Source organism: Cetorhinus maximus, chromosome 10 (genome assembly GCF_964194155.1).
Source record: "Cetorhinus maximus chromosome 10, sCetMax3.hap1.1, whole genome shotgun sequence".
NCBI lineage: Eukaryota > Metazoa > Chordata > Chondrichthyes > Lamniformes > Cetorhinidae > Cetorhinus > Cetorhinus maximus.
Genome location: NC_135888.1, coordinates 74,969,369 through 74,986,657, shown reverse-complemented (window position 1 = coordinate 74,986,657; position 17,289 = coordinate 74,969,369). Strand labels below are relative to the sequence as shown.

General features: G+C 42.0%; 1 non-coding gene across 1 annotated transcript; it reads left to right on the top strand.

The window, feature by feature from the left end:
• Positions 1 to 6,244: 6,244 nt before the first annotated feature.
• LOC144686180 (U11 spliceosomal RNA) lies at positions 6,245 to 6,379 on the top strand. The gene has a single exon (XR_013577877.1). It is a non-coding gene; the product is annotated as a U11 spliceosomal RNA (small nuclear RNA).
• Positions 6,380 to 17,289: the final 10,910 nt, after the last annotated feature.

Sequence of the window (17,289 nt, the reverse complement as noted above, 5' to 3'; positions counted from 1 at the left end):
GTTGCGATTTACTATACTTTTGGCACACTGCACACGCATTCACCATTTCCCCGATTTGTGCACCCATTCCAGGCCAATACGTTACATCTCGAGCTCTTCTCCTACATGTTTCTATGCCGAGGTAACTTTCATGTATGCGCTGCAGCATTTCTTTCCTCAGTGTTACAGGGATTATGATCTTTTCTCCCTTGTAAAGTATTCCTTCTGCTACATGAAGTTCCTCACAGAAGTTCCAGTTCTCTTGTACAGCAGAAGGGGCTCTGCTCCGACGTGTGGGCCAGCCAGTTTGCACAATCTGCTGCAGTTTTCCCAGGGTGGCGTCATTCTTGGTCACTTCCCTGATCTCATCCAGTTTGGTTACAGCCACAGGTAAGTTCTTTGTCAACATATGAACCTGTGATTCCGTTTCTTTATCCTCTTTCTCCGTAATAGATAGGCATGCACTTGACAAAGTGTCTGTGATGTACATTTCCTTGCTAAGTTTGTATTTAACCTGTATCTGACCTGGTACTTCTGCAGACGCATCACTGATCTTTGGATTCTGGTGGTGCACCGTTAAAGGGCTTTTTAAGTATAGCTTCCAAAGGCTTATGATTAGACTGTACCCCATGTCTTTTCCATAGACAAACTGGTGGAAGTGTTCTAGGCCAAACACAATTGCTAGCATTTCTTTCTCTATTTGGGCGTATCGCTGCTGTGCTTCAGTCATTGCCTTTGAAGCGTATGTCACTGGTACCTCATTTTGCAAGAGGAAAGCTCCAGGCCAGTCTTTGAAGCATCCACTGAGATCTTGACTGGCTGACTGTCATCATAATATGTTAAGCTGGTGCCTGGGTCAGTGTTCTCTTCAGACTGGTCAAAGCTTCCTGATAACTTTGTTCCTGGTGCCATTCCACATCGTTTTGTAGAAGTTCTCTGAGAAGCACTGTCAGGTCTGACATGTTCGGAATGAATTTTCCAAGATAGGTCACCATTCCCAAAAACCACTCCAAGTCTTTCACACATTCTGGGGGTGGCATGTTCACACCTGCTCCGATTATAATCTGGTCCAGCTTCAGTCCCTCACTTGTTAGTACATGTCCCAAGTACTTGATTTCATGAAGACCTATTTTGCACTTTTCTTTCTTCAACTTGAGGTTCTTTTCTCTAGCTCTGGCCAGCACCTGCCTCAGTCTGTGGTCGTGTTCTTCTCATGAGGCTCCCCAGGCAAGCACATCATCGATATAGGTTTCCACGCCCTCTAACCCTTCAAATAGCTGCTTCCCTGTTCTGTGGAACTCCTCCAGAACTGAATTAATGCCAAAAGGTAAGCGTAAAAACCTGTATCGCCCGTATGGCATGTTGAAGGTACAGAGATAGGAGCTGTGTTCATCCAGCTTGACCTGCCAGAAGCCTGAACTTGCATCCAAGACTGAATAGTATTTAGCACCAGCTAGCTTACATGTGATCTCTTCCACTGTGGGCAGCTGGTAATGCTCTCTTTGTACTGGCTGGTTCAGGTCTCCAGGATCTAGACAGACTCGTAGATTCCCATCTGATTTTTCTACAATTACAATTGGATTAGCCCACTTTGCTGAATCTTCAATTTTGTTGATGCTGTAAAGTTTCTCCATTCTGTCCAACTCTGCTTTCAGTCGGTTTCTCAGCATTACTGGTATTTTCCTGGGCTGGTGTATTTTGGGTGTCACAGTTTTGTCAATTTTGATGGTGTGTCCTATTTTTAGGCAGCCAATCCCCTGGAACACATCTTTATGCTCACTCAGGATGTCATCAGCGGTGACAGTCATTATCCTCTTGACTTGCTTCAGATTTTCACAAGCTTTGATTCCAAGAATGGGTTTTCCATCAGTTTTCACCATTATGAATGGAAGTGCTTGAGACTGTTTTTTGTCATTCACTTTAAGTGTACACTTGCCTTCAACAGCAATTTTTTCACTTGTATAAGCAGAGAGCTTCACTTTTCGTTGAGTTAGCTATTTTTCTTTGCTTATCTTACGATACAGGTTTATGGGAATGACAGTTGCTTGTGCACCTGTGTCAAGCTTGAAATTCACCATCATATTGGCAACTTTTAAATCAGCCTTCCACTTGTCTTCTTTGGAATTTGTTGTTACTGCAGTAATGAAAAGTTCACTTTCAGTGTCTGTTATTATTTGCAATCGTGTGCACTTTCTTCAGTTTACACATCTTAGCGAAGTGATTTAGTTTATCACAGTTCTCACACTGCTTTCCATAGGCTGGACAACTACGTGGTAAATAATCTGTTCCACATCAGCTGCATTGAAATGTATTAATAGCAGTTTTGTTCTTTTAACCTTCAGGCTGTCAATTTGTTCTTTTCCAGGGCTGTTTCTGTTTAACTGCATCTAACAGCTTGGCTGTGTGAGGCTTATCATCTTCTGTATTTGTTTAATCTGGCATTTCATTGTCTCTGCCGTTCTTCAGATATTTATTGCTTTCTCCAATATAAGATCAACTTCTTCTCAAAAGCCGTTCTCTCAGACGTTCATTTACGATCCTGCAAATTATTTTATCTCATATGAGTGATTTTTCAAGTTTTCCAAATTCACACGATTTAGCTCGTTTTCTCAGTAATGTAATGACTAATGTTGTCATTGTCTTGCATGCATGTAAAAAATCTGTAACTTTCATGTGTGATGTTTTTCTTAGGGCTGCAGTCGGTTTCAAATTTTTCCATTATTTATTTCAAGTTATTTCGTTTCTCATCACTTTGAAACATGAATGTGTTATAGATTTCTAGGGCTTCTTCCCCTGCTACGTGAAGAAAGATGGAAGACTGAACTTGAGGGTCTTTTTTATCACTGCCCGTCGCTGTGAGGTACAGCTTGAATAGCTGCCACTCCTCCAGTTTTCAGTGAGATTGCCCTCCAAACTGAGCTGTGTCGGTGGTTTAAGAACCTTCATTGTTACGTTTAGTTTACTTCTGACAGTAGTAGAAGAATTTTATGTTCGGCGTGCGGGCGTGCACCCGACATGCCGGAACATAAAATGACGCGCGATGACGTTGGGCTGTGTCACATGAGATGGGACATGTTTCATTAAATTTTTAATGTCTTTATCTATTTTTTTTAAAAGCGCTTTAATCTCCCTGAGGCAGCTCCGTGCCTCAGAGAGATTGAAATGCTCTTTCACGTGCATGCGCGAACTGCGCGCTAGACCCGACTGTCTCCCCCCCTCCAACATACAGGTAGCGCTCAGCACTACCGCTCGTGAATCGTGGTGCAGAGCCGATTGTGGGCAGCGGTTGGCTCCATGACTGCTCCCACCCGCTCTTGCTGAGCCCGCCCAACGACGGGAAAATCCTGGCCCATGTCTGTTTCTTGTTTCTTTTTTTAATGATGCACACGTCTTCGACATTGTAGCTGAGGTAACTTTATTGATAATGCATTTTTTTAACATGAACACATATGTGCTATCTGACCTTCAACCCCCAGGTCAGGTGACCCCGTATATAAGACAGAGTACTTTATACTATCTAATACTGGAGTTGACAACCACAATCAGCTATTATCATGACAGTCTCCACCACTGAAAGTAGCAGCCAACCGCCAGCACCTCTGCCTTCTGACTGAAAACATTTGTGTGAACCACTCCAGCAACACAGCCTTCACTGAGCTACTGAAAATTAGGAAGGGTTATTATAGGAAGTATGTGTGTCAAAATAAATTCTTTTGGATACATTGTTTTCAGATATATTCTTCATACACATTTATTCATTGTGGGGACTGATGCCCCAAAATGCAATGCAATACATCAAAAATTTGTATGGTCGCTCTGCTATGCAAAACAAAAACAAACTCCTGCCGTGCCATCAAAGATCCAGCCAACCCCTGTGATGGCAAGAGGAGGACTTGTAGTACTCGCTGGTGCAGAGGCAGAAGCCCCGCTATTGCCCCCTTTCTTTTGAGGGTGAGGGCCCTGCCCATTTCTTGTTTTCAGCCCAGTCTTCAAAGATTTTCCGTCCACTTTAAATAGCCTCCTCTTCTGCCTTTGGTGCTGCAGTGGCGGTCCCACTAAAGCATTCTTTGATTTTTGGTCACTGTCAGTAAAGGGCTGCCTCACGCGGCAGGACCCTGCATGATGTCAATAATGCGCCCCAACCCAACACTGGAGGAGTGCCCACCCTGACCTTCCTGAGGCGGGAGGATGTAAATCACACCCTTAGGCCTGAAATTTCACTCCTGGGTGGGGAGTGCGGAGTCAGGACAATTCCTGACTCCACAATTCTGACCCAGGAAAACATGCCCTGGAACTTCCGATTTCCGTTCCGTGACTGGATTTTATGAGAGCCTTGGCAGGTGACCCCAGAAGCAGTGCAGGCATTGCTGATGCAGAGGCATGCTGGGTGGAAGGCCTGCCTCAGTGCACTGGAACTTTGATGGAGCAATGAATAAAAAATCCCTCCAACTCTAACACCACTCAACCCCCTCACAGATTTCCCATGCCAAACCATGCCACCTCATGCCCCCAACCAACCCCCATGTCCTCTTATACTCTCCATGCCAACCTTTGCTGGTCTACCCACCCCTCATGGCACATAATACTCTCCATGTCAACTCATGCCCCCAACTAACCCCCATGCCCCCCATACCCTCCATGCAAACCTATTCCCTTCTACCCACCCATGGCCCCAATACCCTCCATGCCGACACATGCTCCTCTGCCCAACCCCCACATGGCCTGTTATAGCCCCTATGCCAACTTAGTGCCAACTCATGCCAACCAATGTCCCCCGCCCACCACCCTTTGACCTTACACATACCATTCATACTCACCCCATACCCACCATGGGCAGACTTTAGGGCCCATGCTGAGATTAAATAAAGTTCTTAAGTGTCTATTGATGAATTCACTATTTAGAAAAAAAACACTCTCATTGATTAAAGCACATTCATTACATTTAATTTCCTTTAATCCCTTATAAAAACAAGGATTGAAATTTATAGTCACATTTCAAAGAGTTTATAACCACCTCAAGCTGACAATCAAACTGTGAACTGAGAGGTGAGAAGCTCCCCATTGTGACAATGAAAGATTGTGAAATCAGTCATGGAGCTTTAGTCCTATAATGATAACCCTCAGGCTTAGATCAACAGACAGGGTGAAATAGCAAGCACTGTTTTTTAACACTGTAGATTTGTTTTTCAAATATTTAAAGGGCTGGAGTTTTAAGTGCCTTGAACACTTGACAGCTCCATTTGACAGCTGTCTAGTCAGTTCCTTTTGATAGATCCTTTTGACGGCTCTCTTGACAGTTCTAATGACTTTATGCACATTTTACACACATTCAGCATCTATTTTTAGAAATCCTAATGGCACTTTACCTCTCCCAAGTGTGCCCCAGGACCAGAACCAAAAGGGTACCTTATCTCTCAAAAAGGGTATCCTCTCTCTCCAAAGAACTCGGCAGCTTTATACCTTCTTCTGCTAGATCTAAAATGCACAAGTTGTGTTTTGGATATCCCACTAACTAAAATAAGATCTGTTATCTTAAATTGCAGCTGTCTCCATGAGCTACGAATGTGCAGCCTAGAACCCGTCCGGTTCCTGACCCCCCACCCCCACAACGCTGTGTTCGGGGGCCGGACTTTGGGATCCGGGCTTCTGCAGCCATTTTCGTAATGATGGAGAGGTTCTCCCTCTTTACGAAAGTTCAGGTCTTAGTATCACATCTTACGATTTGTGTTCTACTCCATGTATTGTATGAGCCCAGATTCTTTGATTTGGCATTTTCCTCCCAGCTTCCTATGCATTTAGAATTAGCTTTATCATCAAGTCATCTTTGAACTTTAATGAAGCATGGTGGACTCACAGACCTGAAATAAAAATAAACTAGAATGAATGGATTCCTTTTTCTGTTAGTATACATGAATGACTATACTGATACCAGAGTGATGGTTATAGCTCATGCTAGATAATGCACATTAATTATGCATAAAAACAGACTTTGGCTTTATTAATATTACAGGATTCCAGCAGTGATTTTGCTATGAAATAAGTGGCTGTCAGGGCAATGTGAGTTGTTTATGTCTGCCAGATGACTATTCTGAAAGCGAATCTAGTGACTGGAGTTTATGTAGAGCTATTGAATCTCACACAATATAATCACCTTTCCAGATGAAGTAATGAAGTAAGACACAGCTGAAACGTATCTACTTTCTGCACTCCCAGTAGAATGGCAGAACAAGCTCGTAAAGCTATTAAGCATGTGATACATTAGCTGGACAACAGCACATGATGTGAATGGCACATGGACGAGGCGCTTGCGCTTTATCCGTGCGGAATCGATATCAAGAGATTTTGGAAGCACAATTTTTGTTTCTTGGAGTTGCTGGTGATCGTTTGTCTAGGCGCTCCGCAAAAGAAAAAAAAACAGCACATGATTCATATACACAATGTCCTGCCTGCTACCTGTGTTGCTTGAAAGGTTTAGTTTGTATTTTGTTTCAATATTGATCAGCTGGTGTTAAAAGACAATCTAATCATGCTTTCTTTTATGACTTGAATTACTTTACTCCTCAGTAATTCTTTATTCAAATCTCTGATTCTCGCTGATCCTGCAGTTTATTGTTTTTCCCGTTTGTTATGAGCTTCTTTACTATATTCCTCATAATCCCTACATTTTGTACTTGCCCCGTTGCTGTTGGTTAATTTAGTTCAACTGTTCAACATAACATTGCTTGCTACCACTGTCTCAAATAGACAGACCAGAAAGACCAATACAGGGATTTGTAAATCAAACATTTTATTTTTAATGAGAAGATTCTAGAGGTGTACAGCAGATTAATCAACATCTACAAGAAGGACTGATGTGTTCAATGTGTACCAGATTTCCAGAATTTGCAGGTATTAGTTTTATTTGACTTAAAAATGATCTTGCACTAATAATTAGAGGGGAGTGTTCTGCATGTTAGATCTACTTTCATTATGCTGAAGTTTAAAACATGAACATTTCTACAGCTGGCATCAAAACAGCAATAATTTTTATGCCAACTTATTGCCAATTGAAGATTAACATATTTGACTTGAATGTTTGTTAATGCTGTTATTTCTGATACAGACTTGGATTAGCATCTAGTACTTATCACCATAGTCTTCAAAATGAGTGAATAATTAAAGATGTAGCCATATTTAAATTAAATATATTTTAATATTACTCAGTTATGACAGTATCTATGTTATAAATCACAACTGGACTCAGCTTTAATGTCACTGACAGCAAAATCAATGATCCAGAGTTACCTTGGAGTTCCTTGGAGTCCAAGGTACCCTCACAGTGCCGCTTGGAAAGGAATTCCAGGATTCGGACCTAGTGGCAATGAAGGAACAATGATATGTTTCCAATTTAGGATATTGTGTGTCTTGGAGGAGAACTTTGAGGTGGTGGTGTTTTTATGTGACTGTTAGTATGATCCTCAAAGATGGTAGAGGGCACAGGTTTGGGAGGAGCTATTAAAGAAACATTGGTGCGCCGATGCAGTGCCTCTTGTAGATGGTACATACTGAAGTTATGGTGTGCTGGAGGTGGGGGAGTGAATGTTTGAGGTGGGGATGGGGTATTGATCAAGTGGGCTGCTTTGTGCTGGATGAGTGTTGATAGAACTGTATTTATCCAGTAAGTGGAGAGTATTCTATCACACTCCTGACTTGTAGGTGGTTGAAAAGATTTGGAGATTCAGGAGGTTAATCATTCACTTCTGACTTGCTCTTGTGGTCACAGCATTTATGTGGCTGGTCCAATTAAGTTTCTGGTTAATGATGACCCTCAGGATGTTGATAGTGGGAGAATTCAATGATGGTAACATCATTGAATGTCAGGGGAAGCAGTCAGATTCTCTCTTGTTGGACATGGTCATCGCCTGGCACTTTGATGACATGAATATTACTTGCCACTTATCAGTCCAAGCCTGGATGTCATCCAGGTTATGTTGCATGTGGGCACAGACTGTTTTCTTATCTGAGGAGTTATGAGTGAAATACTGCAAACATCAGCAAATATTCCCACTTTTGACAGTGAGGTGGTAGCATAGTGGTATTGTTACTGGGCTAGCATTCCAGCGACCCAGGTTCAAATCCCACCATGGCGGATGGTGAAATTTGAATTCAATAAAAAATCTGGAATTAAAAGTCTAATGATGATAATGAAACCACTGGAAAAGGACAATACAGAGTGAAAATCTACCATTGCAGGTAAAACATCCTTTTACATGCCTGCTACCGCACCTAGTGCAAATCTGGGATGATTCCACCCTGAATATCGCATTCACCACCTATATCCATCAATTAATTCTCTGGCCCAAATCCTTTTGAAAATCATTATTAACAACCTTCGTACTTCCCTAGGCATTCCACGCCAAACAATTGTCACTTTGTCTGCAAAATAGTTATATCTGATCTGACCATTCACCACCACCTTCCCCTGTACTGCATCCTTTCTGAACTTCATTCCATACGACTTCATGGTCATTCTTGGGGCCATGATAGACAGTTGTCAGTATCTGTTGAACACTATAAGGATCTTTATTTCTTCTCCTTGAAACTTGGAAGTCTAATGTCAGCTATTAGGTGAGTAATCCTGTGCTACACAATTTTCAGAGCCACAAAGCCTTTTCTATAATATGGAAATAAAAACCCAAACAATACTCTAAATTGGAATGATCCAATGCCTTGTATGTAGATTCAGTATCAATCCATTATTTGTGTTCTATCCAATCTGCTTGGATCCTATTGGCCTTATTTACCACTGCTGTACATTGTCTAGATGGTTTCTCCAATCTATCCACTATCAGATATAATAATTTTCATAATATTATTGGAATTTATTGTAAAGTGGAGTAATAGTGGGGTCTGTCTCAATTTGGGTTGGGGGGGGGGGGAGGGGGAGGGGTGTGGTGTGTGCATGTATGTGTGTGACTTAATTGAATTAAAGGCAGCTTCTCTGAAGACTTTGATGTAACAGAAGATAAGCTAGGTTTGAAATGTTAAGTAGGTAAACATAGGTGTAAAGGGAACATTTGCATTTTTAAATAAACCAGGCTAGTTTGAATTCAAAAGAGGGAGTGAAATATTACACCTAGCCAGGGAAGTTAAGAAACAGTGTGTTTATTTTTCCCAAAGACTATTGGCAAAATTGGTACTATGGTAGATTTTATTATTAATGAGGCAGAAGTCCAAAGAGATAGCGAAACAAAGGGAATTTGCATTCAAAGGGGAAAATATGCATAAAAGAGAGAAGGTTGTGTGTAAGGGCAGACATTCTAAGATCTAACAAGTGTGAAAAGCCTTCAGCATCTAAGCCTCAAGCTGCTGTCTACAAGGAACTGAAGTTAAGAAAACTCACTTTGAATTTGACTATTTCAGGGTATTGTGTGTTACTTTGCCTGGGTTTTATAAAATCTATGTGTCTTACTGTTGCCTTAACAAAAGTGTAACTGGGAGTTAGATTAATTAGCGGATTTAGAAGCTATCATAATAATAATTTGTAGATTTATGTGTGTACTTAAAATCATTTCCTCTATTAATAAAAGTTTAATTTGGCTTTGTAAGAAACCTATAAGACACGGTGGTCTTATTATTACCGACTTCAAGGCACACATCTCGAAATATATTCAGATTGCAAAACAAAACAGTTGTTGCACTGTTTCAAGTTTCCCTCTAGGATTTGAGCAACTCAGCATTTACCATCTCCTGTGCCATAACACCAACAGGATGCCATATCATTTTCCTGTGCTATATCACAGATTAACAGCATTTAGTTTATAATTCCAATGTTTATCCCTCTACCCTCATTTAATAGTTTTACACTTGAACTTATTTTCATATTTCTCAGGCTAACATTTTAATCTAGCAAATTCCCTCTGCTGCTAATCAGGCTAGTCTTAATTGTTTACAAAGACCTGCCCTCCCTTTACCTTGTTATCAACAAATCTTTGTACTTTTGACTCTATCCTTCCAAATTGTTGATTTACAATGTAAATAACAAGTTTCAGCATTAGTCCTTGGGGCACCAATTAACCACGCCCTGCCATTCCAATGCAGTTTCATGAATGAGCACCCACTTTGCTCTTTGTTGCAGTCACTAACTGTGGAAGGGAGAGTAAAATTCTAAGCATGTGAGTGATAAAGAGGTGGAAAGTTTGAAAAAGACTGAAGAAAAAAATTGCATTTATATAGCACCTTTCCTATCCTCAGAACATCCCAAACAATGGAACAGCCATTAAATTACTTCTTCAAATGCAATCACTTGTTGGGAAACAGAGCAGCCGATTAATAAACAAGGATTTACATACCAAAGTGAGATAAAAGACCAGACGATGCTCAGAGAACTCCCTTCCATTCTTGAAACATTGTGGTATTCTTTTATGCATCCAGCTGAAAGGGCAATTAGGGCCTTAATTTGTTATCTCATTTGAAAGCCTGCACCTCCAACAATGTAGCACTCTTCACAGCTAAACTACACAAGACAGTAAAAGCAAGTATTGAGGCATGGAAAGGCAATAAAAGATAAAGTCACCAAAACAAAGGATTTCAAGTTAAAATGTTCATATATTAATTCACAGAATCTAAGGTGGAATCGCTGCAGATTTGCACTAAGTGCAGTGGCGGGAGTGAAAAAATACATTTTACCCACTGGCCACAATGGTGGATTTTTGCACTGTTATGATTCCCAGCTGAGGTTACCCCTGGACAAGCCTGATCCCAGAGTAGAACCCAGCTTGATATAACCTAACTTTAACTTTGTTTGTTTAAATACATGGAGAATAGTTACTGAACAAAGGCACAGGAGTCAGCTGATGAACTTTTAACAAAAGAACAAAACATTTATTCATCAAGAAAAGATTAACTATATTACAATACTCCTTCACCCACAACTATACTTGTATAGATTTGTAAGGATAACACAAGCTGCAAAAGCTATCTTATACTTTAATGTTCACAGTAAATACAGTCCATGCAAACCTATGGCACCCTGTGGTCAGACACACCACACTCTGAAACCAATGTCACCTCAACCAGATGCCTGTCACACCGTGAGCCAATCAGTCTCACTGAACTCTGTCTTTCACACAAGGGTTCCAATGTCCACTCTCCAAGACCCCGCCTTGGAATCTTCTCCCAAACCAAAGCTTTCTCACAAACACCTTCCACAAGGGTTCACCTTCAGGGTTTTGAACTCTCCTTCTGATGTTCCTCTCCCCTGGGTCACCACATGCTTTCAAGTTGTCTTCCATGCACTATTTCTCACCAACTCAGCCTTAACAGTACACCACTGCTTCACATGCCCATAGCAAAGAATTACAGACCTTCAGTTGTCTCTTTGAACCTTCTTACTTCTTGCAAGCTGTTCTAACTGCAATCTGTAGCTTGGAGCCTTTCTCTCTGCACCTCATTCTTAACTTCACTTAACAGGACCTATTCCCAGGTTCCTGTCCTTCCTTTAACTACAAGGTCTCCTTTGGACTTTCCCTTCTTCCATTTCCCTGGGTTTTGGGGTTCTCTCTTCACTTGGGACCTTTTTGTTCTTTTGGAAAATGTGCAGTTCCCTCTCCCAGTGTCCAGTCTCTCTGGGGTCCTAGCTTCAGCTGAACTTAAAACTGCTGTTTCTTTAGTTTTGTGTGTATGCCTGCCTATCTGCTCCCCACTTTTGCTGGGCAACTGCTCTACTCTTTCTACTCTTGTGTGTTTACTTTTACTTTATAGGTATCATAAACTTCACATTAGAAATGCAAGTAGCCATTTAAAGTGAAACTAAAACTCCATTTGACCTTTCTTAACACACAGATACAGAAATACAAATCAAACTTAAACTTCAAAGCTAAATCTCGTTCCTAATACCCACAAATACAAATATACCTCACTTAAACTATCTCTATTTCCTAACAGTGCCGTATCCTCCCCTTCCCACACCTATTTACACAAAAGTGGGGAAACACACTGTCTCAATAGCGTGTGGCCTCTGAATAGCCCACCACATTGTTACCTCACCAATGCCTCTCTCCGGATGCCATATCTAAACTGGAACTGCGCACTCAGTTCTCAATGCTTGCAGCCCAGGAGTGTTCCGGTGAAGACATGGCCCTGAAAGCCAAGAAGAGCTCAGTCATTGGAATGCCTTTTGGAGGCCCGCCATGATGTCCTCTACACCGGTCTGGCCACAGGAGGTCCAGAAATCTCACTACTCAGCTTGGGAGGTGATGGTCAGTGCCAATGCAGAGGTTGAGCATCCAGTGCAGAAAGAGGCTGAATGATCTCATCCGTGCCACCAGGACACCCATCTCATCACTTTAAATTCAGACATTTACAAGGCCATCGCACGCCCACTGGCATCTCACTCACTGCCAGCCCAAGGGACATCACCACTCACTCTCTCACACACACCCCCATATCTCCATCTGGCCTCCTCCTCTGGAGACTGCCTCCTCAGCCCTCACCATCTTGAGGCCACTTGCGCTTATCAACATGTGCCTCACTTTGAGATAGCCCCCTTCCCTAGTACAACCCTCGCCCTGCAGCCTCTTCCCTTGCCTGAGGCCTCTTCTCCCCTTTCCCCAAGCAAGCCCTCGCCCTGCAGCCATTGAAAAGCCTTATGGCTGGTCTGGTAGGTAGACACCTGCCCATGAGCCCCCTGAAAGTGAGGCAGTGCTGCCTGTGAAGCCTGGCACTAATGACCACGAGTGGTGCCTGAAGCAAGGTAGGCAAACAATCCTCGAACTCCCGAGCAAAGTGCAGCTCGCCAGGTGCACGTCGCTTATGTACAGTTGTGAAAAACATCACCGTGATTGCCTGGGTGATCCAGTGTGGTGGGATGATTCCGGAAAGCAGGGCTTACAATGCGGTGTTAGGTTCCTGTCGTGCAGCGGTGGGAAACACGGCCTGTCATTGACAGGCAGAGTGGACAGTTACAAACTGGTTTCACGATGGTGTGAAACCAATTGTTGGCCTTCTCGTCACGTTGTCCGCTCAGCCCGCCATGGCGCCTACTGGAGTGGAGAATTGACACCTAACATCATTGATCTAAATAGCAGAGTCATGATATAACAATCGCTGAAATATGATTATGGCTGGGTCAACACTGAATATAAAATATTCCTGAGTAAAAATCTTTCGAGATGCATAAGAAAGGGTTGGTGCTATTAACTGGGAACAATATCATAGCACTAGAGGATAAGGGCTGAATTTTGCCGTTGGTGAGCAGGGGGTGGGGCCCGATCGCCAACGCGTAAAATGATGCGGGATGACATTGGGGGGCCCACAGCAAAATCAGCTGTGCGCCCGCCGACCTGTCAATGGCCAATTGAGGCCATTGACAGGATCATTGAACCAATTAAAGGACTTGCCCGTCCAACCTTAAGGTTGGCGCCAGGGCAGGCCGGGAGCTCCGGTGGGTAATAGAAAAACATGAAATCTCATCCACAGGCGGGGTGAGATTTCATGTCGGGATTTTAAAAGTTTAATAAAGTTTTAGTGTAAATTATGAACATGTCCCATCTCATTGTCACATGAGGGGGACATGTTAAGGATTTTTTTGTTCTATTTTTAATGTTTTTATAACTGTCAGTGATCTCCCTGAGGCAGCACTTAGCCTCAGGGAGATGTGCACTCTTTTGTGCACATGCACGAAAGAGCGCACTCTCGCATTTGGGGAATCCCCCCAACCCCACCCCCCCCCCGCCCGCCCGCACAGGGAGCGCATAGCGCTTTCCGGTGGACGTCATGCTGGGCAGGCCTCAATTGGCCTGCCCACGTAAAATGGCAGCGGGGCCCGCTTCTCTGGTGGGGATTGGCTCCCCACCCGCCGGGGATTGGGTCGGGCCCACCTGCCCACGCGGAAGGCAGAAAATTCTGCCCTAAGGATTTACATGCAAACACAATCCACAGTATCTCAATAAGCTAACAGCCCTTGAAGTTAACTCATAAATATGCCTTCATTGTTCTTTGAGATGTATTGACTTCCCCATTGGGTTTAGGGTAATGCCACAAGAATATTTTTACAAATGCAATGCTCACAGGATTGAGCCTTACCTATTGGGAACACATATTACATGTTTTTGGTCATTTTGTTTTGCCTATTGAAATTAACTTTTATAAGTGCAACTCTAAAATAGTTTAGATCATTTCACTGGACTATGTTCCACAGAATTATGATGTCTTTCTCCTATTAATAACACCCTGCTGCTTGTGAATAGAAGTCTGCATTTTTTAATGGCATGTATTTTAATGACTCATGATTTAAGAAAATGGTTTGATTCCTAACTAATCTTTTATTGTATTCTCTTTCATGCTGTCTTCCAATGCCTCACACCAGTAAAAATGCAAATATGACATGTAAATGAAACATTCAAAAACTAGTCAGGTGACAAGATGTTAAGTATCTTTCTCCTGCAGGTGCCCAGATTGATCTGCTTTCTTTGTATTTATTTGCAAAAATTTGAAAATTTAAGCCTTAAAAAATACACGAGGGTGTGAATTAAAGGCCATGAGGTTGACTTCATAATCTCCATGTTACAGCAGGGAAACTGCACTCACAGGAATCATGGCTCAGAGATAGGCTACAACATTGTAGCCCTGATTTGACAATCTGGGATACCTGTGGAAATGGCTGCATGTCAGGAGTACAGGATGGTAGAAGTATCCTGATCATTCCATATCTTCACCTTGCTCTTACCTATGCTAGCTTAGGAATCTTCCAGTGAACCCTATAGTAATGTAAATGTTCTCTTCAGCTATGCTGCTGGCAGTCCATTTATGACATGAACATAAATGATTGAATAGAGCAAGCAACTATCCCTAAATTATACATTACTAGCTCGCAATTAATGGATTCTGAAACCTTATCTTCTTTAAGTAAACATTGCATGGTCATGTGGACACCAGTGATATTCATAAATTTAAGATTCATTATTTAAAATCATAGTTTTTAGCCATTAATTATTTTTCCTGGAAATCAATAACAATCATATGAGTCTCCAGGAAATTTGCATTCATGGGGGAGAATTTTCTCCCCGTCGGGGGGGCTGGGTAGGAGCGGGCGCAGGTGGGCACACAGCCGACCCCATTTTATGTGGGCGGGCCTATTAATGCCTGCGCAGCATGACGCGTGCCTGGAAGTGCTGAGCGCGCAAAAGAGCTCAGAAATCTCCCTGAGGCACAGAGCTGCCTCATGGAGATTAGTTTGATTTCTAATAATTTAAATAAAGAAAGAAAAAAAAACTTAAGACATGTCTCTCATGAGTGTCACATGAGCTGGGACATGTCTATTAATTTTATTAAAATTTTTTATTGAAGTTTAACAACCTTCATGAAACCTCATCCCGCGCGTGGATGAGGTTTCATGATAAATGAGAAGGCCGCCTGGGCTCTTCGCCTGCCCGCCAACCTTAAGGTTGGACAGGCAGCTATTTTAATTATTTAAATTGCTATTTAAATGGCCTTAATAGGCCTTTGACAGTTTGGCGGGCATGCAGCCGACTCCGGTGTGCGCCTGCCGAACTGAAGATCTGAATGACGCGCGGTGACGTCAGGACGCATGCCTGACGTCACCGCGTGTGATTTTACGCATTGGCGAGTGGGACCTGCCCCCACATGCTGACCCGAAGATTCTGGCCATAGTTTCATACATAGCTCCAGCTGGGGTCACCCCTGCATCAAATAATGCAATAGCAATTATGCATTTTCTTTATGATCATTTGACAAGTTTCAGCATGCTAATTATGAGAGAAAGACAGTGGAGTTGAGAATTGTTGCATGCTATATGGTTTGATGAGAGGATCAAACTTATATTGTTACTCTGAGCACTCACAAACAGAAATTGAGCATGAAACGGTTTTAAACAGCAATGAATTGTGCCATAGAGTTTTCCAAATAGACTGCATGTAGTGGAAATCAGAAATAAAACAGAACACCGTGGAAATACACAGCAGGTCTGTTAGTGTCAGAAAAGAGGAGAAACATATTATTGCTTTTGAAAGAGGTACTTCATTGGAATTCAACTCTGATTATGCAGCTCTAACCAAAATTATTTTCAGATGCTAATATATTTTCCAGCATTTTCTGTTTGTACTATTGAATGACTGTAGGTCAGTACCTTGGGGACATTACTCTCTTCAGGAGATATTTTCCTCTGTGCTTTTATAAATGTGACCATCTCATAATCTAAATAAATATTGTCTGAAACACCGTAACAGCCACAACCAGAGTTTCCTAAGACAACTCTCTTTAACTTTAAGCACAGCGGACAATTTAGATGGGACAGAGAGACCTTTGGTTCGAAACAAGAAATATCTAATTGTCTTGTATGCAAGAACTTTTATACCAGCACCCTACATGTGATTTGTGTTGTGCGATATACATGAAAGGTTGCAATTCCTTCACTACAATGCAATCTAACAGTAATTAGTCATATTTATTTTGAAATCTTAAGTATTTAGTTTAACTAAATTATTTAACGAATAACATGAACTGCCAAATCAAGCTTTTGTGTGGTAATCTACACTTTCACATTAATGACCAAAAATCATAATGGCTGCAAATGGTAAATAAAACTGTATTGTTGAAATAAACTCTGATCTGTGATAGATAACTACATAACCATTCAAGTTTGGCTCTTAGTTTAATCTTGTTAGTCTTATATTAATGATGTAGTCTTCAGTTCAGTCGGAAGATACTTCAGATAATATTTATTTTGTTCATGGGTTGGGCAATGCTGTCAATGTCACATTTATATCCCATCCCTAGTGACCCTTTAGAAAGTAGTGGTGGCCTTCTCCTTGAATACCAACAATCCATCTGCTGATAGTCCTCCAACATTGGTATCAAGTAGGAAATTCCAAAGTATTGATCTAGAAATGGTAAAGGAATAGTGACATATGTTGAAGTCAGCTTAGAAGAGTACATAGTCTTGATGTTCATTCCAAGCACTGCTGCCCTTGTCCTTTTTCATGATAGAGGTACTAGGGAGGGAGGTCATTGCAGTAATTTTGAGGAATTGCTGCAGCCATCCTGTGGGTAATATATACTGAAGTCACAGGGAATCACAGCGGTGATATTGAATCTAGTGACTTGGGGCTGATCAAGCAAGTTAATCTGCCCTGGATGGTGTTGAGTTTCTATGTGTTCCAGTATCGCCCATCCAGGAAAGTATGAATATTTGAATACACTCCTGATTCGTGCCTTGTAGATGGAGGAGAGGCATTCGGGAGGGCATGGAGGGGGGCTAAGGGAGAAGTTATGGGGTTAGACACTGATCATGATGTACCCAGCTTCCAACCT